This window comes from Suncus etruscus, chromosome 16, assembly GCF_024139225.1.
Source record: "Suncus etruscus isolate mSunEtr1 chromosome 16, mSunEtr1.pri.cur, whole genome shotgun sequence".
Lineage (NCBI taxonomy): Eukaryota > Metazoa > Chordata > Mammalia > Eulipotyphla > Soricidae > Suncus > Suncus etruscus.
Window position 1 is genome coordinate 70,687,597 of NC_064863.1, and position 17,177 is coordinate 70,704,773.

The 17,177-nt window shown below is 37.7% G+C and overlaps 1 protein-coding gene and 1 pseudogene across 1 annotated transcript in view; one reads left to right on the plus strand and one right to left on the minus strand.

Moving 5' to 3' along the window:
* LOC126032543 (NADH dehydrogenase [ubiquinone] 1 beta subcomplex subunit 6-like) overlaps positions 1-13,430 on the plus strand; it is a 52,676-nt pseudogene extending 39,246 nt beyond the window's left edge.
* The window catches only part of RASGEF1B (RasGEF domain family member 1B), a 672,276-nt gene that overhangs the window by 324,201 nt on the left and 330,898 nt on the right, over positions 1-17,177 (minus strand). The gene's annotated exons all lie outside the window — the stretch shown is intronic.

A 17,177-nucleotide genomic window follows, 5' to 3' on the forward strand; every position in this document is an offset into this window, starting at 1 on the left:
TATAAATCTTTATTTAAGCACCATGATTACAAGCATGTCTGTAGTTGGGTTTCAGTCATAAACAGAACCCCCCCCATCACCAGTGCAACATTCCCACCACCAACACCCCCTTCTCTCCTCCCCCACCCCCGCCTGTATTCACGACAGGTATTTAACTTCTCTCATTCTTTCACATTGTCATGTTAGTTGTTAGTGTAGTTATTTCCCTAACAGAGTTCTCTGCTCTTTGTGGTGAGCTTCAAATTGTGTCCACATTCTAGAAGTACATATTCTACCTTCACTTTGGGATGCCTTCAAATAAACACCAGACATCTCTTTTCTGAGGAAAGGGATAACCCCTGGCAGATCTCAGGGATTACTCCAAGCTCTGTGCTCAGAAATTACTCCTGGCAAACTTGGGGCAACATATAGAATGCTGAGGATCAAACCTGAGTCAGCCATAGACAAGGCAAAAAAAAAAAAAAAGCCCTATCTGCTGCGCTGTCACTCTGGCCCCAACATCAGACACCTCTTAATATTCTTAATATCAGAAAAGAAAAACTGTAATCTGACTTTATATTTTGAAGATGCCAACTAAAATGGGAGTCCTTTGATTTTATTTTTTATCTTTCAGACTTATGAAGAATATAAAAGCAATAAATGTCTTACACTTCCGCCTCTGACCCAAAGACCATCATTCTTTTCTTCCTCTCTCTGTCATAGCTCAGAGGAAAGAAAAAATGTACTTGCTGTGCATGTCGTTTCAAACCAGTTGGATGGCATATTTTGCCTGGTTGAAAAACATCTTTGTCTTGATGCTGGCCCAGTTTTGGGCTTTTGTGTCTTTTGACTGAGCTGGATTTCAGAATCATGAGACAGTGAGAGGCATGAATGAGAGACTTTTGTCCAGTTCATAGGACGCAGGTGGGCACATCTGTTTTAAAGGCAGCATCAGAAGCCTGACAGGAACAAACAAGGGCTAATCTGCGAGGGGAGAGCAGCTCAGAGGGGCCCTGGGCCTTAGTGGTCGGTGAGCTGGTTCAGCTTGAATGAGAAACAGCTTCTCATGAAGACAGGGTTTCAATTTGAACATATGTGTAACAACAGGCCGGGGGAGTGGCAGACTGCTTAATTTTTGCTCTTAGGAATCCACAGAAGATGTAAAGAGTGTTTGTGTTTGGTAGCCAAAGCCCTGAGGGTTTCTGGACGGTGACAGATGGCCATCACCGTTCCATAGGCAGCTCCGCTCCACACCTCCAACACTGCCTCATCTGCAGCTTCACCCCACTTTTTTTCACTCCCCATTTCCCCCTGGTGTTTTGGCAGGGTCATAACCATGAAACTAACTTCAGGGATAGAGATGAAGTAGGGTGTATGTTCAAGAAGGAGAGAATGTTTTCTGATTCTCAAATCCTTTTGACAGAAAATATTCGTCTAATTTTACAGATTTTAAACATCTTTGGTGTGTGTTTGTGTGTGTCTGTGTGTGACTGTGAGAGAAAAGATGGTTCTTATTGAATACAACTAATTTAGATGTGACAGAACAGAGAGAGGGGAAGCATTTGTTTAAAGAGAGAATATAGGCTTCTCTGAAGTGGCAAATGCAAGCAAAGAGAGAGAGTTAGGAGTCAAGTAGCAAGACATGCTTTCAAGGGGTAACATGGTCCTGAAGAGCAAGATTTTAAATATATTTTTTTACTTTTATTCTGGAGAATTAGTTTTCCTTACCCTCACCCCCTTTAAAATATTGTTCCTCTACAGTAGCCACTCGATCTCCCCCATTTCCTCATTTCTCTTGCTGGCTCTTCTTAGTGGTACAGATCTTGTGATCAGCAGCTAATTTGAAGAATGATAGAACTACTTTTCCCTACCCTTCTAGAGGCTGGATGCTCTATTTTCCATCCCCTGTCTAAGATTAGTTTCTTCATTTATCAAATAAAGCTCATGAAAGTCTCTTCTTTGAAGACTGTTTATGGATGAAAGTGATAGGTTTTTTTTGTTTGTTTGTTTTTGTTTTTTGGGCCACACCTGACGTTGCTCAGGGGTTATTCCTGGCTGTCTGCTCAGAAATAGCTCCTGGCAGGCACGGGGGACCATATGGGACACCGGGATTCGAACCAACACCACCTTTGGTCCTGGATCGGCTGCTTGCAAGGCAAACGCTGCTGTGCTATCTCTCCGGGCCCCAGAAGTGTTAGTTCTTATAAAACACTTAGTGCTGTGCTTTATAAATCCAGGGCCAAGCATTGTTAGCTGTTGTTCTATTATATGTTGACTTGAAAATTTAAGTGGAGTCAGAGGGGAATGGAGAGAATAGAGAAGGAAAATCCAGCAATACTAGGTTTTTGAGTAACTCAAAAATCATAGACATATAGTTTGGGTTGTTCCACTACTAAAGCAGTGCTTCTCAAATAGTGGGGTATGCCCCCCCTGAGTTTCCACAAAGGGGGGCGCGTTTGACCTCGGCAAATAATGTCATAACAAGCTAAGCCCCGAGTTTATGTCTCTGTATGTCTCTGGAGCTGAGAGTTGCTGTGTCCCTCTTTAAACCCTGTTTCGAAAAGCTATGCATTGCAAAACGCGCTCATTGTAGCCATTCATCCAGACATCACCTCTGATTAAAAAATCAGCTCAAATTATTTTTATATATTTTTGTTTTGTAGGTTAAAGTATTTTTTAATAAAAATACTATTTACAGTCGTGTAGGGGGGCACAAAATTGTTTTCTTCTTCCTAAGGGGGGCATGACAGAAAATAATTGAGAAGCACTGACCTAAAGGCATTGATTACACTGTATTTGTTCAAATTTTGGTAGTGTTTTATTATTTCTGAAATTAAACCTGAAAAGATATAGTTTACACTTCAATTCTGGGGCTACATTTGCTGAAGGAATTTAGTGCTTGTTTGTTTGTTGGTTGGTTGGTTTTCTGGCCACACCGGTGACGCTGCTCAGGGGTTATTCCTGGCTATGCGCTCAGAAATCACTCCTGGCCTGGGGAACCATATGGGACACCGGGGGACCCAACCAACGTTCATCCTAGGCTAGTGTGTGCAAGGCAGATGCCTCACCACTTGCGCCTCTGCTCCGGCCCCTAGTGTTTATTTTTGTTTGGTTATTTCTGGGCCACAGCCAACTGTGCTCTGTCCTAGCTCTGTACTTAGGAATCATTCCTGGTGGGCTCACAATATTTATGGCGTGCTAGAGACAGAACCGGATCAGTCATGTGCAAGGCAAGGCCCATTTGTAGTGTTATGACTCCAACCCCAGGACTTTAGTTTTCCTAAGCACAGGCATATAGGCATTCTGCCATCTTGGAAAATCATGTGTTTCTTTTGGCACAAACATAGATTATCTGACCACCTAACAGGACATCTGCCTCTGCTGAGATATTTCATTATGTCCTTAGCACCTTATAAAATATACTACTTTAATTATTTATTTGTATAATTTTTAGTCTATCCATAGCCTCACAAATGTTGGGTCAGACTCCTCCCTTCAGTTAAATCTTTCCTGAGTCCTCCCTTGGGCTAATTCTTCATTTTTCTGAGATTTTTTTTTCTCTTTCTACTAGAAGCAACAGCTGCCCTCTGCCAGCTGGCTTTACAGGGCTCTCATCCAAACACCTGGATGTTTTGATCTGCTCCACACATATTTTCTAAGACTTGTAATAAGATATTCAAAAAAAATAGTGGTCAGATGTTCCTTTTAATTTTCTCTTCCAATGGCTAAGCCAATTGCTCCTTTTGTGTGTGCCTTTTAAGGAAAATTAGATGCACAAAGAACTAGCCTCAATCTCAAATAAGTGGAGATTGTTAATCAGACTCCGGGAACACTCAATCTAGATTCATTTCACCCTGTATTAATTTATGTAATAACCTTTTAATATTATTTTTCTGTCTTGGATCTTGTATTAATTGAATATCACATGTTTCCAGTAGCTGAATGAAGCAGTAATCCTTTCCATGTCTATTGTGCTAAGAATTGAGGTAAGTTAGACATGGTTTTTGCTCACCTTATTAGTTCAGAACACTTTCCTTGGAATTAAGAGAACTCTCAGAAAGCTAAATAAGAAATTTCTTTTATGTATAATGTGCATCAGAAAAACTCTTTACAAAGATCAGTTGTTTAAAGATCAGCCTTAACATATGAAATAATCTGAAGCCAGGGAGAATATAGCAGGTAGAAGTTTTTGCCTTGCACATGCTAACTCAGGTTCGACCCATTTGGTATTCTGAGTTCCTTCAGAAGTAATAACTGAGCTCATATCCAGGAGTAAGTCCAGAGTACTTCTGAGTATGACCCAAAAACCAAAAAAATAATATATGAGATCATAAACAAATATATGTTTATAAGGGATGCTGTGTACTCTGGATGAATAATGACATTTTAAGTCAGTCCTAAAAGCAAATTTGAACAAATGAGGGGAGGCAGAGTGGAGGCAATAGTTCTGTATGTAACTTCAATGGTTATTTGAAATTAGTTTAACAAATAGATTCTAACATTTCAACGTGTTCTCAAGAAATGATTAAGAGCTGAGGATTTGGAGCCAAACCATGTATGACTTCAAATTGTAATTCTATTACTTGATAACTTTGACTCTATGATTCTTTTTCTTTTTCCTTCTTTTGAAATAGAGATAAAAAGCTCAAGAAATAAAACAGGGGCTGAGGGACTTACCTTGCATTCATATAGCATTGATTTGACTCCCAGCACTGCATATAGTCCTCTAAACACCAACAGGGTTGAGCCCTGAGCAGTGACCTAGACATAGCCTCTGAGCAGTATTGGGTGTGAGCCCAAAACTAAAATGAATAGTACAACCTATCTCACAGGGTTATGCTCATTATTGTACATCATGTATTTCAGAGACTTGCCTTGGCAATGGACAATCAAAATGTGTTATCATTAAAATGTGTGGGGACCAGAGTGGTGGTGCAAGCAGTAGGGCTTTTGCTTTGCACACTCTAACCTAGACGGAACGTGGTTCGATCCCCCCAGTGTCCTATATGATCCCCAAGCCAGGAGCGATTTCTGAGTGCATAGCCAGGAGTAACTCCTGAGCGTCTCTGGGTGTGGCCAAAAAAATAAACAAAAAGAAATGTGTGGTATGTGAGACTTTATATAAATACATACCTGAATCTCACCTGTTCTGACCGGCATACAGGATCAATTCATTAAGCTAGGAGATACACTTAGTTTGCACCAAGTAGCTTGGTTAATTGCTGTTTATTTTTAGTATTTTTAAACTAGAAGAATCTTTACTTCTTTCTAAAGAAAAATAAAAACAGAAACCAGAGCACAGGAGGTAGGGTGCATGCCTTATACATGACCAATCTGGGTTCATTCCGATATCCCATCTGGTTTCCTGAGCCACTCCAAAGTTGTACAGAACCAAGGATAAGTGCTGAGCACAACCGACTGTAGCCCCCAACAACCCGCAACAATAAAACAAAATCTATTACATAACAAAATAAATGTGTGTGCCTCTCAGTGAAAATTTAAGTTTACCTTACCAGTGAGGTGTATAAACATTTGAACATTTTTAATTTCAGCTATTACTTTAAGATTCTAAATACTTTTTCTGTGGATTATATTATTTTCTAATACTTGATTAAGCATTCTTATAACAAAGAGGATGACTTTTGCTAACTAAAAGTAAAACAATTTCTAATTTGATGAAGTGAGAAGACCAGGAATCAGTTAGCAAATTAGTAAAATTTACAAAATTAGAAAAAAGGGGGGGGGGGGTATTTTTGCTCCTTCTTGCTCAAGGTTTAAAACTAATAGGAGCAAAAGGTGACATAAACCACCCAGAACAAACTCCTTAAAAATCAGTAACATGAGGGGCAGGACAGAAGGGAGACAACTTAAAGGTTGAAGCACATTTTTTGTATAAAGGAGTCCTGGGTTTGATATCTGACACCATAAGGTCGCCCAAGCACCAAGAAGGAGTAATCTCTAAGTGATATAAAAGATATTCTTCTTCTCTGTTCTCTCCCAGGAAACTTTCATGTTTTTGTAAATAACTGACTTTGGGACCACAATCATAGTTCCTAGATGACCTACAGGAAACCAACTAAGACATTCCTAGGAATAATTGGTCATATCTGCACAAAGGAAGGTGCAGAATTCTTTAATTCTATGTTTCCTTCTTCCACCCATCCTATTAGTTCAGGATTTATTATTTTAACCTACCAACTATTCTTCAAGCTCGGAAATTCTACTTCTACAGTGACAGATGACTGCACTGAAATTATCCTGGCAAAGGACACTACTGACCTAATTTTTAAACCATATGGACATCTTCATTCTTTATCTGCTATAATTGCATGGAAGTTTCAGACATTCCCTGCACAAACCACTCCCTTGTAGAAATTACAGGGGACTACAAGCTAACTTGAAGGGTTGATACACACACTTTACATGCAGGGTCCCCAGATTTATCCATAATATCACATATTCTCTTGAGGACCATGGGAGTGGGCTATGTTGATCTGAAAGTAGCTCTTATCACTGGATCTGGCCTCCACAGCAACCAACCAATTCTTTTATCAGTTTTCATACCATAAGTCCCTGTCTATACTCCTTGTCTAATAGTCCATGTCCTTATCCATCTTTAGCCACTTTTTAACATATCACTCAGTGAATAGTTGTGGAGTATTTTATATATGTCAGCTAGTCTGCAGGGAGTGAGGTAAAAGTATCAAAGCACAGAAAAAAACAAAAGCAAAAGTCCATTTTACTTAATGTAGTAATTCTAAACATGAAAGTAGAAGGAAAACTTTTTTTGGAGACATGGTTACTTTGAAAATAAGGTTTTTTTTGTTTTGTTTTGTTTGATATGGTTTGAGGACCATAGCCTGTGGTGTTCAAAGCTCTGTGCTCAAAAATTACTCCTGGTGGGCACAAAATATTATATGGGATGCCAGGGATTCAACTCTGGTCAGCAGTGTGCAGGACAAGTGCCCTCTTATCTTATATCTTCAGCCGCTCAAGGTGGCTGATGAAAGAATATTTATTAGATGTTGAGAGTTAAGCATGGAAATGAGGGCAATAATGTTCTTATTAGATACTGGGCCAAGAAAGAATATTATAGAGGGATCAGTATGTACACAAAGGCCTTGAGAGACAGACAGCATGTGTATTCAGAGGACCTTGAAAGGCTCAGTTTGACAGGTGTAGAGATAGACTAGAACAAATGTTACAGTTGACCTCAGAGAACTTAACCATGTACTCATGATCAAATCCCACTCATATATACATCATTCCCCACATTTCTGCACTTAGACAACCATTTCCAAATTTACCCAGTCTATTGCTTCATTTAGTCTCTTATCATTACGAACCTTAAAAAAATTTTAATATTGCTTACCATTGCATCCACTTATCCAACAGTCTCCAACTAGCTATATCACAAGCCCTTCTAATATTAGAAACAAAACTCATTGACATTTATAGTATTCTTTTATTTGTCTCTTATTTTTACTTTATTTTTTATTTAGTTCAAATACAATGATCATGGTTTTCCTGAACAATGACTCCTCACTTGCTATTCTTCCTGTACTAAAGTGAGAGAGTGTGAGTGACTGAAGCACTTAGCAAAAGTAGTACTAACAGTTTTACCTAAGATACATAGATTGTTTTTCTCATTTGGGGGGGGGGCACACCCAGTGATCTCAGGGATTACTCCTGGCTATATGCCCAGAAATCGCTCTTGGCTTGAGGGTCCATATGGAATGCTGGGGGATTGAACCGCTGTCCATCCTAGGTCAGCCACGTGCAAGGCAAACACCCTATTGCTTGTGCCACCGCCCCAGCCAGATTGTATTTTTAAGTGATTCTTCAACTTCATTTTTAGCCCCTCTTCCCCAAATCACCTGTGACCTTGACAAAATATGAACTGGTATTGAGTAAAATGGGTATATAGAAATAGCAGATCTGAGTGATACTCAATGATTTATATTTCCAATAAAGCTCTGGTTCTCATGTGGCCATACACAAACCACACTTGGATCATACTGATAGAAAACAAATCTGTTGTGATTACTTCACTGTAGATATGCCTCAATGCCCCCAATGCATTGCAGTATAATTTGCAAATACCTCACTTAGGCAGGACAGACCTGGTTCTAGCCCAGTCTTTCCCGAAGTGAACAATCGCGCCCCCTAGTGGGTAGATGAAATGATCCAAAAGGGGTGTGTGGCCATCTTCAGTGTTCCCTAATTAATATCAGACCTAAATCCATAAAATACATAGAAGAAAACATAGGCAGAACTCTCCATGACATTGAAACTAAAGGCCTCTTTAAGTATAAAATACCACTGATAAAGCAAGTGGAAGAAAAAAAAATAAACAAATGGGAGCATATTAAAATAAGAAGCTTCTGCACCTCAAAGGAAACAATGACCAGAAAACAAAGAATGCCTACAAAACTGGAGAGATCATTTATCTGAAAAGTGGTTAATATCCAAAATATACAAAGCACCAGTATGACATAACAAGAAAAAGATTCTAATTCTACCAAAAAATGGGGAGATCGATGGACACAAACCTCCTCGAAGAAGAAATACAAATGGCTAAAAGGCATAGAAAAACGTTCTATATCATTAGCTATCAGGGAAATGCAAATCGAAACTGCAATGAGATATCAGGTCACACCACAGAGATGAGCACACATCAAAAAGAACAAGTACAACCTGAGCTGGCATGGATGCAAGGAGAAAGGGACTCTTATTTCAAGCCTTTTTGTAAAAGAATATGATGATCCCTCAAAAAACTACAATATTGAGTGGTATCTGACCCAGCAATCCACTTCTGGGAATATATTCAAAGGGATAGAAAATACAACACAGAAAAGGCATCTGCACTCTTATGTTCATTGCAGTACCATTCACAATAGTCAGAATCTGGAAACAACCCAAGGCCCAATAACAGATGAGTGGGTTCAGAAACTATAAGATACATATGGAACACTATAGAGCTCTCAGAAAAAAATGAGATCATAAAGTTTGCTTTTACATGGATGGACATGGAGAGTATCATGTTGAGTGAAATATGCCATAAGAAGAGGAACAGGGGGCTGGAGAGATAGCATGGAGGTAAAGCGTTTGCCTTTCATGCAAGAGGTCATCGGTTCAAATCCCAGCGTCCCATATGGTCCCCTGTGCCTGCCAGGAGCAATTTCTGAGCATGGAGCCAGGAGTAACCCCTGAGCACTGCCGGGTGTGACCCAAAAACCACAAAAAAAAAAAAAAAAAAAGAAGAGGAACAGATAAAGAATAGATAACAGTCATTTGCAGGATATAAAAATAGTATGAGAATGATAGCTAAAGATAATACAAATAAGGTCCAGGACTAGTCATTAGTAAGAAACTTGCAACAAAGTGGGTGGGTGCTTGCAGTTCAAATATAGAAAGGGCCAGTATAACTTTAATAGCTGAAATGATCATTCTGAATAAAAACTGGGTGCTGAAAAAAAGATAAACTGCAATGACTGGCACCTTTTCAATAACAGTATCACAAACCACAGTGCCTAAAAGGGAAAAGTGGAATGAGAGAACAAGAGAGAGAATATAATGTCTGTCATAGATACAGGCTGAGGAAGGAGTCAGGAGGGAAATTGGAAACACAGGTGGTGGGAAGTGTGTACTGGTGAATGGATGGATGTTGGAATATTTTATGACTGGAACTCAACCATGAACAACTTTGTAAATATGTATCTCACAGTGATTCAATTTAAAAAAGAAAGTACATTTTCAGGAGGTATTGGGAGGGATATTTATCTATCCATATATCACTTTAAATTTGAGATATATCACACTTTCCTGGAAGTCTTCTTTCTTTAATTCATATTACATATTTATATAACATATACATTGTTATATTCTATACATTATATAGTATGGTATATATGTTGTGTAATATGTATTTTAAAATCTACTTTCTTAAATGTGCATTAAAGAAAAAGATTTTGAGAAAGGGAGCATAGAACAAATCCGTTTAAGAAACTGTGATGTTGCCAATGTTGCCAATTTGTTTCTCATCAGACATTCCCCTACATATATATTCACAGCCATTCTAAACTAATTGCAGCTTCTGAAACACCCAATCTATTCTACCTTTGTTCATTTCCAGATTGCCTGAAATCTCTTTTTCATTCACTAGCTTTTTATTGAATAGTAATCCTTTAAAATTCAATTTTAGTGTGTAGGAAAGAGAGTCACATTCTCTGTATGCAATTGACCCAGATTCAATATGATCTTCATATGGTCCCCCAAGCTTAAGCACAATAAAGTACTGAAGACTCCCTGACAACCACTGGTGAGTCCCTGGAACCACAGGCTCTGAACAGCACCTTGACCCCTAGCATTGAACTATAGGTCAGGTTTGCCAAGAACTTCCAGGAGGGGGTCCTGGATAGCCATAGCAATTTTAAGAAGCAGGGAAAAAAATGGAGAAATTGCATTTTGTATTTCTCAACTTTAAAATTTTAAATCATACTATAAATCTCTAGTAATCCAAACTGTTTGATACTGGAATATATTTATTAGACACAGCTAAATAAATGGAATTTAAAATGCAGAGAAAAACTCAGATCGATGGACAGTTAATTTATAACAAAGGAGTTAGTTGCATGAAATGAATTAAAGAAAGTCTTCATTGGGGCCCAGAGAGATAGCACAGCATGTTGGGCAGTTGCTTTGCACGCAGCCAATCCAGGACCGAACGGTGGTTTGAACCCCAGTATTCCATTTGTTCCCCCTGAGCCTGCCAGGAGCAATTTCTGAGCACAAAGCCAGGAGTAACCCCTGAGCATTGCTGAATGTGACCCAAAAACCAAAATAATGAAAGTCTTCATTGAGTTGGGAAAATGAAATTGTGGCATTTAAAAAATAAAACTAGAACCATAGTCTATACCATAAACAAAAGTTAATTTAAAGTATATTAAAAACATAAATATTATAGCAAGATTCCTAAAATATATTGAAGAAGAGAGAAACAGACTCTCCAGTGATATCTTCAGAGATTTCATTCCATTGGCAAAAATAACAAAAGCAAGGGGCCAGAGTGATAGTACAGCAGGTAGGGCATTTGCTTTGCATGCAGCTGATTTGGGTTTGATATTTGGCATTCCTATATGGTCCCCCAAGTCTGCCAGTAGTGATGTCTAAGCACAGAGTCAGAAATAACAGCCAGCACCTCTGGTGTGGCCCACAAACCAAATTAAAAAAAAAAAAGTAACAAAAGCAAAACAAATAAATGGAACCATATCAAATTAAAATATTATTATTAAATAATAAATAATAAAATTATTATTAAATAATAAATAATAAAATAATAAATAATAAAATTATTATTATAACTATAATAAAATTATTATTAAATAATAAATAATAAATTATTATTATTAAAATATTATTATTCTAATAATAATAATTGGGTGAGGGCCAGAGTGATAGCATAGCGGTAGAGTGTTTGCCTTGCATGCTGCTAACCCAGAACAGTCCTCAGTTCAATCCCTGGCATTCCATATGGTCCCCCAACCCAGGAGCTATATCTGAGCATATAGCCAGGAGTAACCCTTAAGTGTCAACGGTTGTGGTTCAAAAATCAAAAAAAAAGAAAAGAAGAGAAAGAAAGAAAGAAAGAAAGAAAGAAAGAAAGAAAGAAAGAAAGAAAGAAAGAAAGAAAGAAAGAAAGAAAGAAAGAAAGAAAGAAAGAAAGAAAGAAAGAAAGAAAGAAAGAAAGAAAGAAAGAAAGAAAGAAAGAAAGAAAGAAAGAAAGAAAGAAAGAAAGAAAGAAAGAAAGAAAGAAAGAAAGAAAGAAGGAAAGAAAGGAAAGAAAGGAAAGAAAGGAAAGAAGGAAAGAAGGAAAGAAGGAAAGAAGGAAAGAAGGAAAGAAAGAAAGAAAGAAAGAAAGAAAGAAAGAAAGAAAGAAAGAAAGAAAGAAAGGAAGAAGGAAGGAAGGAAGAAGGAAGGAAGGAAGGAAGGAAGGAAGGAAGGAAGGAAGGAAGGAAGGAAGGAAGGAAGGAAGGAAGGAAGGAAGGAAGGAAGGAAGAAAGAAAGAAAGAAAGAAAGAAAGAAAGAAAGAAAGAAAGAAAGAAAGAAAGAAAGAAAGAAAGAAAGAAAGAAAGAAAGAAAGAAAGAAAGAAAGAAAGAAAGAAAGAAAGAAAGAAAGAAAGAAAGAAAGAAAGAAGAAAAGAAACGGGCTAAAATTAAAAGGCACTCTATTGAACAGGAGAAAATACTTGCAACGCATATATTGGATAAAGGCTAATATACAGTATACCATGAAGGAAGGATTTGTGAAGCTCAACAACAAAAAGTCCTCCAATAACTCCATAAAATAATAAGAAAGGCTATAAATCAGACACTTCTCAAAAAAAGGTTTTAGATGGTCAAAAGTATTGAAAAAGTATTTCTTTTCACTTATTATCAGGGAGATGCATATCAAAAAAATCAATGAGAAAATTTATACCAGTAAAATGGCACATATCACAATTGCACAAATATTTCTTCAAATTTTAGCTTTAAATTAATTTTGATATATACTAAGTCTAAATATCTAAAGCAATAATTTAATATTTATTTTTAAGTAACTGCTATATTGTTTACTGTAGCAACTGCCCCCACCAACAGTGCACAGGATTTTAATTACTTCACATCCTTACTATCACTTATGACTTTCTGATTATTTGATAGCATCCATTCTAATTGATATAAGTGATCCTAATTCATTAATCCTTTTTCCATTTTCACTTCCACAGTGTTTGAACTGCAGAAATGAAAATCCAAGAATCCTTCAATGCACTATCTATACTAGAGATACAATAATCATTTCAATTACAAGTTCTCCAATTAAAATTATTTGATAGTTTCTTGTATCAATTAGAGTGAAGACAAAATTCTTTGGGATATGATATCTATATATAATAAAAACAATAAGAAATTGGTGTTTGAAATACATCAAGTATTCACAACTTGGCTTTGCAAGTGAGAGGCGCGTTCTTCCAGGTTCTGGGGGTACCCCGTGTTCTTTTTTTTAGCTTGTGTCCCAGTGGCAACATGTCTATACACCTGATGAGAAACTGCGGCTGCAACAGCTGTGAGGACTGAGAAGGCTATGGCTGAAGGACCAAGAACTGTGTCCCCAAGAGCTGCTGTTACACCCCCACAGAAAGTGGGGCCGGTGGAATTTTGGAAAAAGGTTTTGCATGACCAGGCCCCCTGGAAGAACATGTTCTATAAGGCATACCAATAGAGTATCTTGGCTTTTACTCATGTATTGTTCCTATGTGGATTTTTCACTAGTATTTGAAATATCATGTCCAGACAAAACCATATGCCATCGTTGAAAGGAAACCCAACATATTCCCAGGTAACACTATTCTGGAGACTGGAGAATTCCACCAATTCCACCAATGAGAAAATTTCCTGACCAAAATCTTTGAAGATTGTTTAAGAATTGGGAGGGGGGGAGGTTGTTTGTTTGTTTGGGGGCCACACCCAGCGATGTACCGGGGTTACTCCTGGCTCTGTGCTCAGAAATCGCTCCTGGCTTGAAAGACCATATGGGATCCAAGCAAGGTCGGTCCTGGGTTAGCCGCGTGCAGGGCAAGCGCCCTACTGCTTGCCCTACTGCTGCTCTACTGCTCCGTCCCTATTTAAGAATTTTAAAGGCTTATGGGATACAAATTTGTTGCTCCAGTTCCATATTTACTGAATATATATTTTCTGGAGAAGTAACTAATAAATTTAACTTTCAGTGTCTATTTCTTCCCAAATGTACATGTGTTGCTCTTTGAATTACCAATAAAACTGGACACTAATAAAATAGTATGGGAGTAATGACAAAAAAAATCATGACTTGACAACAACAGAAAAAGAAAACAGCACAATATAAAATTGGAAAATGTTCTGAATAGACACTCCCTAAGGAAAAGGGAATCATTTTGATAATAAGATGGCAGTAGAACTTAGGTCTGAAGGTCTACTCTTGGTTTTTTACAATTTTTTAAGGCAAGAGTAGATCAATCATAGACCCAAAGACACATAAAAAATACTCAACATAAGTTATCACTAAAGAAATAAAAATTAAACCCACAAAGAAATATCACTTACCACTTGTGAATATAACACATAAATAAAGATTGGAACTTATTGTTGTGAGGTATGGAGAAAAAGAAACTCTGGTACACACTATTGGTGGGAATCTAAATTAGTAAAGCTACACAGAGAAACCTTAATAAATTAAAAATGAAAATGTCAAATAATCCAACAGGACCATTTTTAGGCATTTACCAAATTATTCAAAAACCCATTTTTAAAAGGATATTTGTAGCCCTATAGTCAGAGCAGCATTTATCACAATAGCCAAAACATGGGCTCATTGTCAATGTAAATTAAAGGATGACTGGGTGAAGAGGCTGTGGTAATCCTACTTACTCAGCTATTTAAAAAGATGACATCATGTGTTCTGTGACAATATGGGTGGAATTTGATGTGATAACACTACCTAAAATAAACCAGGAAGAGAAAGATAAATATTAGCTGGTTTCATGCAGAAGTGGAATATGAATAAAGCAAATAAACTGGCAAGACACTAGTACAAGAATAACTTTTAGGGACTGAAGAGACAACATAGCAGGTAGTTCACTTGCCTTGCATGCAGTTTATTTGTGTTTCATTCCCAGATCAAAATATGGCTCCCCAAGGACCAGGAGTCATCCCTAAGTGCACTACCTGTTGTATCCCAACAACAAAAAAATAAATAAATAAAGCCTCTTAGTTTATGTGCAAACTACTGTAGTTATCAGAGAGAAAGGAAGAGAAGAATGTGAAGATGGAGTTATTTTGAGAGCAAAATGACACTATAGTTAAATCTGAAGCTATATTTGGTTTTTTTACAGCTTTCTAAGCGAACACTTTATCAACAAAATCAGTGTAGAAGTAATCATTGGATTTTTGTCATTGTTTACAACCATTTAGTTTCTATCTCTCCAACATAATTGCACATCATTCTCCCTTGTTCTTAGTGATACCTCTTTTAATTCTCCAGTGATTGTGAAATATTCCCTCACACAAGCCTAAAGGTGGGGTATTGAATGTTAGTGAATTGATGAAGTTCAGGAAGAAGAATAGAAAAGGAACAGGGAGAGAAAGAAGAAAATGTTCAGAGGACTAACTGACAGAATGGCCTCACTACTCTTTACTGAGAATAAAATAGATTTGAGTATTTCTCCACCTGCTTCTTTGTTATACTGGCAGTATACAAGTATACTTGTATACTGGGTATACATCATATTTTCTTTTACAGGGGAGGTAAAGGAACACTGCAAATGATTTTCAGCCTGTTCCCATCAGTTCCAACTGAATTGGTAGGTATATTCATTTGTTAGGGTTGCATTAATAAAATACCATAATCTACATGACTTAATAACAAAAATTAATTTTCTTGTAGTTCTTTTAGTTTCTTTTAGTACTGGAGGTTAGGAATACCAAATCAAGGTTTGTTTCTTCTGAGACCCTTTCCTTGACTTATAAATGACCATTGTCTCCCTGTGACTTTCTGGGCTCTTCCCTCTGTACACGTCTGTGCAAATATCCTCTTCTTTACAGATATTTTTCAGATTTTATTATGCCAAGTGGCTTCATTTTTAACTTCATTACCTCCTTAAAGACCCTTTCCCAAATATAGACAAATTAGAAAGAGCTAGAAAGTGTGAACTTCAACAGACATATTTGAGGGAATACAACTCAGTCCTAAACAGCATATAATATGCAAAGTTGTATGCTAGGAATCAGCATATTCCTTCCTTTTCCTTGAGAAGTCTACTCATTTACATTCCCCACAATAGTGCTGAGAGAACACATTACAAATGGACTAGTGCCTACATTTGAAGTCTGATTTATCTATATGCTAACATCCAGTAATTTTTTAAATACCACAAAAAGTTTAGAAAATAAAGTTAAGAATGTGGAGGTCATGGGGCCGGATCAATGGCGCAAGCGGTAGGGCATTTGCCTTGCACATGCTGACCTAAGATGGACCATGGTTCTATCCCCCGGTATCTCATATGGTCCTCTGAGCCAGGAGCTATTTCTGAGCACATACCCAGGAGTAACGTCTGAGTGTCATCAGGTGTGGCCCAAAAAGCACACACACACACACACACACACACACACACACACACACACACAAAAGTAGAGGTCTTAACAACCTGTATAATACATTTATTTGAATGAGAATGGTTGAATGAAAGAATTGCACCCCTTTGTATCCACCAGGTCCACTACCAATAGGTTAATGAATTTAGTCTTCCTTTTGCCTTGCCAGGCAGTAGCCTCTCTAACAACAATCCCTTTTGGCCTATGAGCAGTTTATTTGGGGTAGTCTCTTGCCTACTGGCACTGTAGCAAGCATAGTGAGAATTAAACTTAGAGCTGCAAAGTCCTTGGCAAGTGGACTCAGAAATCATTCCCTTCTAGCAACTTTCAGTGGTCTTTAAACACAGACACATCCCAGAGGTGAATAACAGACACTCCCTCTCAAAGAACAAACACTGCCATTTCTCTGGGAATAGAAATGAGTCACAGAAAGATGACAGACATAGAATGAGTGCACTCATTCGAAGGATATTAAAACAACAACAAACAGTCTGAGAGTGATACCCAAAGACAATAGACGTGAAAGCCAAAATGACTGGTCTAGGTAGCAGGTTTGCCACCTACGGTTTGAGGAAGAGTGCAGGTAGGGCAGAGAAGGAACCATTCTGAAATGATAGTTAGAACTGATCATTCTAAACAAGAACTGGGTGACGAAAGGTAGCAAAGTGATATGTATGATACCCTTTCAGTTAATACCATAGTATTGCAAACTAGGGTGCCTAAAAGGAAAACTGAGGAAAAGAGAGAATAATATGTGCCATATTGGCAGATTTGCAGAGAGGGAAATGGGGGACATAGGAAAAAACATTGGTGAAGCGACAGGTGTTGGGACATTGTATGATTGAAACTCAATTGTCAAGAACTCTTTAAACTCTGTATCTTACGCTTATTTTATTTAAAAAATTAGGTATTTCCATGTGTTTTTGGATAGACTCCACTGAGACAAATCATAACAATGTTATTAGGAACTTGTGCCTGTATCATTGAACAGTTTGGAAGTCTCAGACTTAGAAGCAGGAGAAATAGCAGAA